The sequence below is a fragment of the Moschus berezovskii genome, chromosome 9, assembly GCF_049115385.1.
Source record: "Moschus berezovskii isolate FMDL1 chromosome 9, NW_MosBer_1.0, whole genome shotgun sequence".
Lineage (NCBI taxonomy): Eukaryota > Metazoa > Chordata > Mammalia > Artiodactyla > Moschidae > Moschus > Moschus berezovskii.
The window spans coordinates 80793641-80804875 of NC_142468.1; positions in this window are offsets into that span (position 1 = coordinate 80793641).

Below are 11235 nucleotides of genomic sequence, written 5' to 3' on the forward strand. Positions count from 1 at the left end.
CTTACAGAATTAATGTGAGACTTTTAATCTTTACTAATGTAGGAATTTAGTGCTATAAGTTTCTCAATACTGCTTTAGCTCTGTCATAAAAACATTGATATCTCATTTTTATTCACTTCAATGTATTTAAACACTTTTTTGAGACTTCCTTTTGGACCCACGGATTATTTAGAAGTGTGTTGTGTAGTTTTTCAGTGTTTAGAGATTTCTTTTTCCTTTTTTTTTTTTGTTGTTGTTATTGATTTCAAGTTTGATTCCACTGTGTACGGAGAACACACAGTATATGATTTAATTACTTTAAATCTGCTGAATCTTTTTATGACCTGGATAATTGTCTCTCTCCATGTATGTTCCATAGGTGCTTGAAAAAAATGTGCATTCTATTACTGTTGGCTGGAATGTTGTATAAGTGTTGATTAGATTTTCGTGGTTGGTGGCAGTGTTGAGTTTTCCTATATCCTTGCTGGTTTTTTGTCTAATTGTTTTATCAGTTGTTGAGAGAGGAATGTTGGAGTCAGCAACTGTATTTGTATCACCAGTATTTTTGTTTGTCACTAACCTAATAGGTGAAATTTAGAACAGCACTATTGTTTGAGTTTGCATTTGAGGCTTTAAGAAAAAGTAAAGCTGTTTATCAATTTTAGCTCCTCTTTTGTAAATTAACTGTCACATCTTTTACCCATTTATGTGTTGGCATCTTCTGTGTTGCTGTTGTTTTATTTTTTTTCAATTTCTGCTTCACCTATTAGTTCTAGTTCTGTGTATAATGAATATATCAATTCATTAATTTCCTAGGGGTGAGATTATGAGTTGTTTTAATTTTCTTATTTATTTTGATAATAAGGCAATTGATTTTCTGAAAAATTAATAAAGTAATGCACAAAAATTAACTAGATCTTATTTTCTTGGAAGTAGTCTTGTCACTGGAGAAGGAAATGGCAACCCACTCCAGTGGTCTTGCAAATGGCAACCCACTCCAGTGGTCTTGCCTGGAGAATCCCAGGGATGGGGGAGCCTGATGGGCTGCCGTCTATGGGGTCGCATAGATTCGGACACGACTGAAGCGACTTAGCAGCAGCAGCAGCAGTCTTGTCACTGGGGAAAACACATGTTTCTGTCTACTTATTAGTAGGACTTTGTGTCTTTCAGACCTGGGCTTTCTTTTTTGTTTTCCTTCCAGAGAGTGAACAGCTCTTTGTTCATGAAATCTTGGCCTGGGGAAGAGATTAGGCTACACTGCCAGAGAAGACGGGGTTGGGGATGTGTGACTTAGTGGAGTGGATGAAGGTGTGGAGTGGTCCAGTTGTAAAGGAGCCTTCTTAAATACTGAGAAAGGACAGCAGGTTTATTGGCATGGTAGAAATTAGGATTTCATCAAGAGTGTTATCAGAAGTTGTAAAACCATGTTATGGTTACTTTTCTGTGTTCCTGTTTTTAGCATTGAATAACAGTAAACAACCAAGCAACCAATAAGGGATTTGGAGACAGTTAAGAAGGTTGAACACTTAAATGAAAAATGATTGATTATTCCTCTTGCTGAAGGCTTATAAAACCAGGAGATGTAGACTGCTGCCTCTAAATTATATCTCCAGCTCCAACCTTGTCTTCTTGGACAGTGCAGCCAAATGTCTTCCTCATTGTGTTACCTGGGCTCTGTTTCCAAAAATCAGTCAACCATATCTGTGTGGGTCTATTTCTAGACTCTATTATGTTCCACTGACATGTATATCTATCCTTACATCATTTCCACACTGTTTTGTCACATAGCCAATATAGTCTCTAAGCTTAATCCAGCCCATATTGTGTTTCGTACAACCTATGGGCTAAAAATGGCTTTTGTAACTTTAAAGAGTTGTATATGTGCTGCTGCTGCTGCTGCTGCGTCACTTCAGTCGTGTCCGACTCTGTGTGACCCCATAGACAGAAGCCCACCAGGCTCCCCCGTCCCTGGGATTCTCCAGGCAAGAACACTGGAGTGGGTTGCCATTTCCTTCTCCAATGTGTGAAAGGGAAAAGTGAAAGGGAAGTCGCTCAGTCGTGTCCGACCCTTAGCGACCCCGTGGACTGCAGCCTACCAGGCTCCTCCATCCATGGGATTTTCTAGGCAAGAGTACTGGAGTGGCTTGCCATTGCCTTCTCCGGTATATGGTGCACAAAACCTTAAATATTTACTCTCTGGCCTTTTACAGAGAAAGTTGCTAATTTTGTGGCACATCTTGAAATAAGCTGTATAATGTTCTTCCATGTCAGATTTCCTCTGGATGTTCTGGGTATATTACATTCACATACATTTTTAAATCATATTAATTTCTGAAGAAAAAAATGCTGAGATTTTGAATGGAATTACACTCACTTTCTGGTCAGTTTGGGGATAATTGACATTTTAAAAATATTGAATCTTCTAGTCTGTAAACCGGAGAAGGCAATGGCAAGCCACTCCAGTACTATTGCCTAGAAAATCCCATGGATGGAGGAGCCTGGTTGGCTGTAGTCTGTGGGGTCGCTAAGGGTCGGACACAACTGAGCGTCTTCACTTTCACTTTTCACTTTCACACATTGGAGAAGGAAATGGCAACCCACTCCAGTGTTCTTGCCTGGAGAATCCCAGGGATGGGGGAGCCTGGTGGGCTTCCGTCTATGGGGTCACACAGAGTTGGACACGACTGAAGTGACTTAGCAGCAGTCTGTAAACATGAATTATCTCTCTATTTACTTAGGAACTCTTTAATTACTCTCAAAAGTGTTTTATAGTTCTCTATATCCTGGTCTTACATATATTTTGTTAAATTTATCCCTAAGTATTTTGTGTTGTTGATATTATCACATATGGCATTTAAAATTTTTATTTATAAATTGTTTGCTATTATTAAATATAATTGCAATTAGGTTTTACTTATTACAATTTTTCCTAAATTTGCTAATTCTGGAAAATTTTTTGAGTATTTGTTATGATTTTCTATGTATGTAATAATATCATCTGAGAATAAAAACAGTTTTACTTCTTCCTTTTCAGTCTATTTCTTTCATTTCTTTTTATTATCTTGTTGTATTTACTAGAATCTTCAATAGATTGTTAAATAGAACTGATGAGATTATCCCAGTCTTGAGAAAAGCACTCAGTCTCATATCACTGAATAGGGAACTAATTGAAGGGTTTTGTTTGTTCATTTATTTGTTGCAGATTACCCTGACGTGTTAAAGATGTTTCCTTTAATTTCTATTTTTCTGAGATAGATGTTATATTTTCTCAAATACTTTCTCTAGCTCAAAAAAATACTTGCATTGTTTTTTTTATTTTTTTGTCTGTCTATATGTGAATTATACTGCCTGATCTTCTAGTGATAAACCAATTTTACATTTCTGAGATAAACCCTGTTGTTGTTTTTTTAAACTATATTTTCCAAGAGTCAATTCATTCAGGTTTATTGCTTTTATTTAAAATTTCTACTGTTTTATCATTCTCTATCTCATTGATTCCCACTCTCATTTTTATTATTTTCTTTCTACTCCTTACTTTGGGTTTAATTTGCTCTTTTTTTCCCCCATTGTTCTTAAGGTGAAATCTTAGATAATTGATTTTAGGCCTTTCTCTTTTTAAAAACTGTAAGACTATATAGGCATACATTTTTCTCTAAGCATTGATTCAGCTGCATCCCACAAATTTTCTTATGTTTTACTTTTATTTCATTCCATTAAATTTTTCTAATTTATTTTATGATTTATTCTTTGACTCTTGGAATATTTACATGTTTGTTGCTTAATCTACAAATATTAGGTTTTTCAGATATCTTTTTGTTACTGATTTATCCTTTAACTTCATTACGTCAGAGCATATATCCATGTGATTGCTGTCCTTTTAAATTTAGTCTTGTTATAGCCCAGCATATCATCTACGAGTGTTTCCATGTGCAGTTGACAAGAATATATATTCTGCAATTATTGGGTATTGTCTAGGGTCTCTACTGAGGGTCATCAGTTTTCAGTATGTTCTCTCCACTTTGGCTGGTAGAAACTCAAATGTCTCCCAGCTATGTGTGAACTATGGGAATTGTTCCATTTAGAGCTCCCCAGCAGCTGTTCTTTGCACAGTCTTGTAGAATTTAACTCTGTGCATACACAAATTAGTGTTCATCCAAAGACAGAAAGGGGAACCTTATACAGATTTGGGGAGGATTTTCTCTGCTTAGCTCTCTCCTTTCTGGTGGTCTTCCCCACAAATTCCAGTTACCTCTGTCTTCTAGTGCTCTTATCCTAGTCTCTTCAGCTTAGCAAGATTTTAGTTTTAGTTTGGGCTTTTTCTGCCTCTTCCAAGTTCTAGAAATTAACCCCAAACAGCCAATGCATTCATAAAGCTCATATAATTTTATTCAAACTCAGCAGAAAGCCAGTGCCTTCATAAAGCTCATCCTTATTATTTCCTACTCTCAGTAAATTTTCTGCTTATTGTCCAGTGTCTAAAATAAGTTTGTCTTGCTTTTTAGGTATTTATGGTATAGACATGGGATAGTTCTTATGTGTGTGCTTTGGACAAAAACTTTAGTGAAATGAATAAGCAAGCCATGTAGATACCTATGTACAGGAAAAAGCGTTCTTGAAAGGAGGAGTGTGTTACAATCTCTGAGGCTGACCCATGTGTGACTTAAGTTCTACTATTCCTGCTTCATGGTTAAGGGCCCAAGAATCATAGAGGTTAGCCATTTATCTAATCCCTTTTGCAGATCAGTTCAGTTCAGTCGCTCAGTCGTGTCCGACTCTCTGTGACCCCATGAATCACAGCACACCAGGCCTCCCTGTCCATCACCAACTCCCGGAGTACACTCAAACTCATGTCCACAGAGTCGGTGATGCCATCCAGCCATCTCATTCTCCGTCGTCCCCTTCTCCTCCCGCCCCCAACCTTTCCCAGCATCAGAGTCTTTTCCAGTGAGTCAACTCGTCGCATGAGGTGGCCAAAGTATTGCAGTTTCAGCTTTAGCATCAGTCCCTCCAATGAACATCCAGGATTGATCTCCTTTAGAATGGACTGGTTGGATCTCCTTGCAGTATAAGGGACTCTCAAGAGTCTTCTCCAACACCACAGTTCAAAAGCATCAAAATGGCAAATTCAGCCCACGTTTGAAAACAGTATCTGAACTCCTCCTGGGTCTTCTTACCTTCCCTGAAGGCTGTCGTGTTAGTGAAGGGGAGATTTATGGACTATGACTAACAGGTGGAACTTGTTATCCCAGTAGGTTTTATGAGCTGAAAAACAGAAATTGCTTAAAAACGTGCTTAGACGAGCTAAGGTTGGGAGACTTGTAATGGCTTATGGGCACCGAGGGACTTTGCAGTGAGTGTTTGTTAGTTCTGGTAATGGCACTGTGCCAGTACATTTCTCCTTTGCAGTGCTTTCAGTTTGCTCTCCCGGGTGGAGGCAGAGCACTTCTCCGACTCTATAGATGGGAGCCGTGAATGAGGTCTGTGTGGTAACAACAGCTCCAGAACTTGAAAGTCCAGTGTGTTCCAGGTGCTTTACATGTCTTATCTTGAGTCAGCCAACAACTGTGTGCGTTAGGCATTATTACACCAGTTTGTAGAGCAGTAAAGGAGAGCTCTGAGAAATAACTTGTCAAGTCCATGCAGTTTGCAAGTGGTAGAATCAGGGCTTAATTTTGCTTACCCTGTTTTTGCTACATTTTGTTCTACTCACTGGAAAAGAGTCTGATGCTGGGAGGGATTGGGAGTGGGGGGAGACCGGGACGACAGAGAATGAGATGGCTGGATGGCATCACTGACTCGATGGACATGAGTTTGAGTGAACTCCGGGAGTTGGTGATGGACAGGGAGGCCTGGCGTGCTGTGGTTCATGGGGTCACAAAGAGTTGGACACGACTGAGCGACTGAACTGAACTGAACTGAGACAGAAGGACACTGGGACAGAAGAATACAGCAGGGTTATATTTTGAGTCATTTTATCAGGTATGAGACTACTTTTTTTCTCTCATTTTTTCTGTGATTTCTGTGAGAAGGTTAATAAAGAGAAAAATAAATGGCAAATTCAAGGAAAGTTGAAGAGAGGTGTTTTTCCCCTCTTCTAAGACTGTGGATTGTTGTTGTTTATTTTGTGGGGAGAGATTGCAGGTTTAGCATTATGAATCAGGAAGAGCGCAGAGTCCAGGTTATATCGTGTGGGCGAAGGGCTAGTGTAGACTGTCAGATGTGTGCGGTGGTGTAGGCGCCACGATCCGGGAAAAGAGAGAGGGCAGATCCCCGCCAGTCGTGTGTTCACCCGCTGCAGAGAGCTCGGGGGACAGAGAGAACCCGCTGCTGGACTTCTTCTGCCCCGGACTGTGTGGGTGACTCTCAGCATCCATAGATAATGTGATCACTGGGACGTTTTCCCCTGTTTCCTCTGGAGCATAGTGTCAGGACTGCTCTCAGTGCTTGGGTGCAGAGTGAATAAGGAAGAGGGTGCTGCTTGTTCAAGCTACTGGACATTTCTAGGTATACTGTATGTGCAAGCAATGTGAGAAACCTCTAGAAGTAATGATACTTTTACCAACCAAAGGAAGACATCAGGTCACTTTTTTTTCTTTTCCCACTTAGCATTTATGAGAGTAAGGAACTTTCTCTCATTTTATGGCATTTCCTCTCTCCTTTTCTTCCTCCCTCCCTCCCCCGCTCCCTTCCTTCCTCCTTCCCTCCTCCCTTCCATGGTATCTATTGACTTGCCTGTCATGTGCCAGGCCATGTCCAAAACCTAACTACTTTTCAGTGTTCGTAGATGCGTATTGCAATCCTGACCGCACTACAGTACCACCACTGAGTTCAACGTCCCTCTCATCGTGGTAGCAATTCACAGGCCGCGCTAAACACCTGGGAAGCAACTGAAAGAGATGAGAAGAGGAAACTCGCAAGACCAGTTGAAGCAATTCTTCAGCTAGTCTATGGGCTCTGAGCAGTTTGCAGGTGAATCTGGACTCTTTGCCATTACAGCAAAGGAGGGCTGCCATGGTCCTCCATCATTAATAGATAAGATCAACATGAAAACAATGAAAACCTTACACATCAACCAGGGGAAAGGTGGGACAAGTTCTTTGACAATGGGATATTGGTGCAGGCTTATTACTTGATGGCTTTTTTTTTCCCTAATGTAAGAAAATGCAAAAACTGAGAGGAGAGAATATGCTGCCATCACCTGGTCAATTGGTCAAAGATAATTTAGGCTACTGTCATTTAAACCATGGATTTTGATTGCATATTCTCAACATTCAGTTCAGTTCAGTCACTCAGTCGTGTCCGACTCTTTGCGACCCCATGAATCACAGCACGCCAGTCCTCCCTGTCCATCACCAACTCCCGGAGTTCACTCAAACTTGTGTCCATCGAGTCGGTGATGCCATCCAGCCATCTCATTCTCTGTCGTCCCCGTCTCCTCCTGCCCCCAATCCTTCCCAGCATCAGAATCTTTTCCAGTGAGTCAACTCTTTGCGTGAGGTGGCCAAAGTATTGGAGCTTCAGCTTCAGCATCAGTCCTTCCAATGAACTCCCAGGACTGATCTCCCTTAGAATGGACTGGCTGGATCCTCTTGCAGTCCAAGGGACTCTCAAGAGTCTTCTCCAACACCACTTATTAAAATAAAAGATACAAAGTAATTTACAGTAAAATCAAATTGAAAATAAGGTAAAATACAATGACAGGATAAAGAACCTAGTGAAAAGTGTCCCCCCAAAATATGAAAAAAGTGTCTCTATTTATAGTCTGTAGCATTTGCATGCAAAACTTAGTTTTGAGCTTCCTGACAACTTTGGAAAAGAAGGAAACATTAAGGCTGACATAGCTCTGACAGTCTGGTGGAAGGATGGCTGCAAATTATTCAAAATCACAGCCCTGAGCTGTGGGAGAATTTTTCACATGACCCTCTATACTGGGGCATCAAACTCTATAATCTTGTGGAAAGATTTATTTGCAAAGATACTCCATGCAACTAGTGATCTCAATACTAGTATGCAATGAAAATACTAGGATTTTTGTATTCATTCCTTTTAATACCAAGCTGTATTTTATCTATATTTGAATTAGCTAATTAATTTAATTATTAATATAATGGTTGAAATTCAATTGAAGTAAATATGAGTAAATGCGATACATAGACATTTACTGTAATTCACATAAAATTTATTCATGTTTCAAAGCATGAAGTCAAAACATCTATAAAAATGCTGCATCCATTATAGGCTTCCCAGGTGGCACTAGTGATAAAGAACCTGCCTGCCAATGCAGGAGATGTAAGAGATGTGGGTTTGATCTCTGGATTGGAAAGATCTCCTGGAGAAGGGAATGGCAACCCACTCCAGTATTCTTTCTTGGAGAATCCCATGAACAGAGGAGCCTGGCAGGCCATGGTCCATAGTGTCACAGAGTCAGACATGACTGAAGAGACTTAGTATGCAGGCATGTGGTTAGTATCAAGCATAGGAGAAGGAATGGAGGAGAGAAGCATTATAGAACAAATGGTGAAAAGAGTTCAAACATGTGACTCAGAAATATTTCTTTGCCCATAAAATGTCATTGTTTAGTAGAGTCAAAAATACTCAAATTTGCATTGCAATCACTAATTGCACCATTATCTTTAAAGAGAAATAATTTATAATCTTGCTTAGATTAGTATGTAACCAGATGATGAAATATCCAATGACCATTGGCATATAATGTCAAACAATTTCTTATGGCCTGAAAAATGTTCACAATACAACTTTAAGTTAAAAAAAGTCAGAGTTGAAAATTCTATATTCATTATGATCAAACTAAGAGGACCCTGGAAAAGACTGGGGAAAGTAAATCAAATGTTACCAAGGAAAGCAAAAAAGGGAAATTGAGTTGAAGAATTTGAGCTAAAAAAAAAGTGAAAAACTGAAAAACAATTTAAGCCCAAGAATTGAAATCAGGGGCTAGGCTAGGACCTTGCCCAAGACCCAGAACCATACCTGGGACAAAACATGTTGGCCAAGTTTCTATGGCCTACAGCAAGAAGCCAAGGCAGTATGGATTTCTGCTTCTCCATTCCTAAGAAGACAGAAAGAGGACTACGAATCCATCATCTTGACACCACTCTAGTGGGTGTCAAGCACCGTTTGTTCATGATCTCAGGGGTAATGCAATTTTTTTTGCTGTCATTTAAACCATGGATTTTGATTGCATCTTCTCAACATTACCACCTATTAAAAAAAAAGATACGAAGTAATTTACAGTAAAATCAAAAATAAGGTAAAATACAATAAAAAGATAAAGAACCTAGTGAAACTTGACTTGCGTGGGTTGAGTCTGAAGGTGGGAACTCATAATACATTTCTGTCCCTGACTTTCTTTGTTCTAAGAATGCAGCGTCCTAGACAAATGAAATCATCTTAACAAAATCATGTTCAGTGAAGTTCTGATCATTTAACATGACTATGTAGGCAGTGTCACATCCTTGACTCCTCCTCAGTCAAGCATTGCATACACCTGGTCCCAGAAACACCCCCAAGATTGGTTTTATCATTGCAGCTCTGGTTAAGACTCGTTTTTCTGACTTTGGCCACTAGAAAAATTCAATTCTGTGGGACATGGTTGAGGATTTAAAACAAGTTCTTGACTTTTAGGAGCCCAAGGTCTACATCGTGTTCTTCTCTTTTAGTATAAGTTCCTCCCATGGTTCTTGGCACCTATCAGACGTTCAGTGGAATCGGTTATTTCTGTAGTTACCATGAGGGCGTAACAGAGTTCATATGCCATTGCCTGCTCAATTGCTCAACCTAACTTGTTCAAAACAGAAATCTAGACTTCCACCCCAATGACTTCTTCCTCAAATTTTCCCTACTTCCATTCAACCAACGGCTCAAACCTGATCCTCAGAGTCACCCCTGACTTGACTCTTCTCTCTGTCATGGCCAGTCTATCAGCAAATTTTGTTGGCTTTGCTTCCAATAGGTCCTAAATCTTACCACTTCTCTTTGCAACACCATCATCACCCAAATAGACCATGAACTACTTGTACTGGTTTGCTGGACTGCCGTAACAAAATACCAGAAATTGGGTGTCTGTAGCAATAGAAATTTATTTTCTCATAATTATGGAGGGAGGAAGTCCAAGATCAAATTTTTGATAAGGTTCACTTCTTCTGAATCCTCTCTCCTCAGCTTGTAGATAGCTATCTTCTCCCTGTGTTTTCACATAATCTTCCCTGTGTGTCTGTGTCCTAATCTCTTTGTAGTTAGTTAGTATTAGTCACTTAGTCCTGTCTGACTCTTTGCGACTCCATGGACTGTAGTCCACCAAACTCCTCTGTCCATGGAATTATCCAGGCAAGAATACTAGAGTGAGTAGCCTTCCCCTTCTCCATGTGACTCTTCCTGACCCTGGATCGAATCAGGGTCTTCTGCATTGCAGGCAGATTCTTTACCATCTGAGCCACCAGGAAAGTCCAATCTCTTCTTATATGGACACCAATCTCATGGAAATAGGTGTCATCCTACTGACCCCTTTTAACTTAATTACCTTTGTAAAGATCCTACTTTCAAATACATTCTGAGGTACTAGGGGTTAGGGTTTCAAGATGTGAATTTTGGGAGGATACAATTCTGCCCATTACACAGGTATCCTTTCTTTGATTCTTGTCCCCTAAAGTCTGGTTCCCATAGTGGATTAGAGTAATCTTTAGGTATCTTGGGACTCCTCCATTCTGAAAATTCTCTGGTGGTTTCCTATTGCACCTGTATTTATACCAGGGATTCCCTGGTAGCTCAAATGGTAAACAGTCTGCCTGCAATGTGGGAGACCTGGGTTCGATCCCTGGGTCAGTAAGATCTCCTGGAGAAGGAAATGGCAACCCACTCCAGTACTCTTGCCTGGAAATCCCATGGATGGAGGAGCCTGGCAGGCTACAGTTCATGGGCTCACAAAGAGCTGGACATGACTGAGTGACTTCACTTTCTTTACATTTAAGATTTCTCCCTTGGCCTGTGAGGCCACCCCACCCTCTGCAGCCTCATTTGTTACGACTCTTGTTTGCTCAGCCTTCTGGCCTTCCCCATGCATGCCTAAATCATTCTCACCTCAGTGGCTTTGTACCTGCTGTTCCTGTTGGGTAAAACAGGCTTCCTCCAGTTGCCCCTCAAGGCTGGCATCTTCTCACCACTGTGTTTCGCCCCAGAGTTGCTATCACTTTTGTGGGTGCTCCCCTCTCCTTCCTGCCCAGCCAGTGTTGTCTTCAGCAT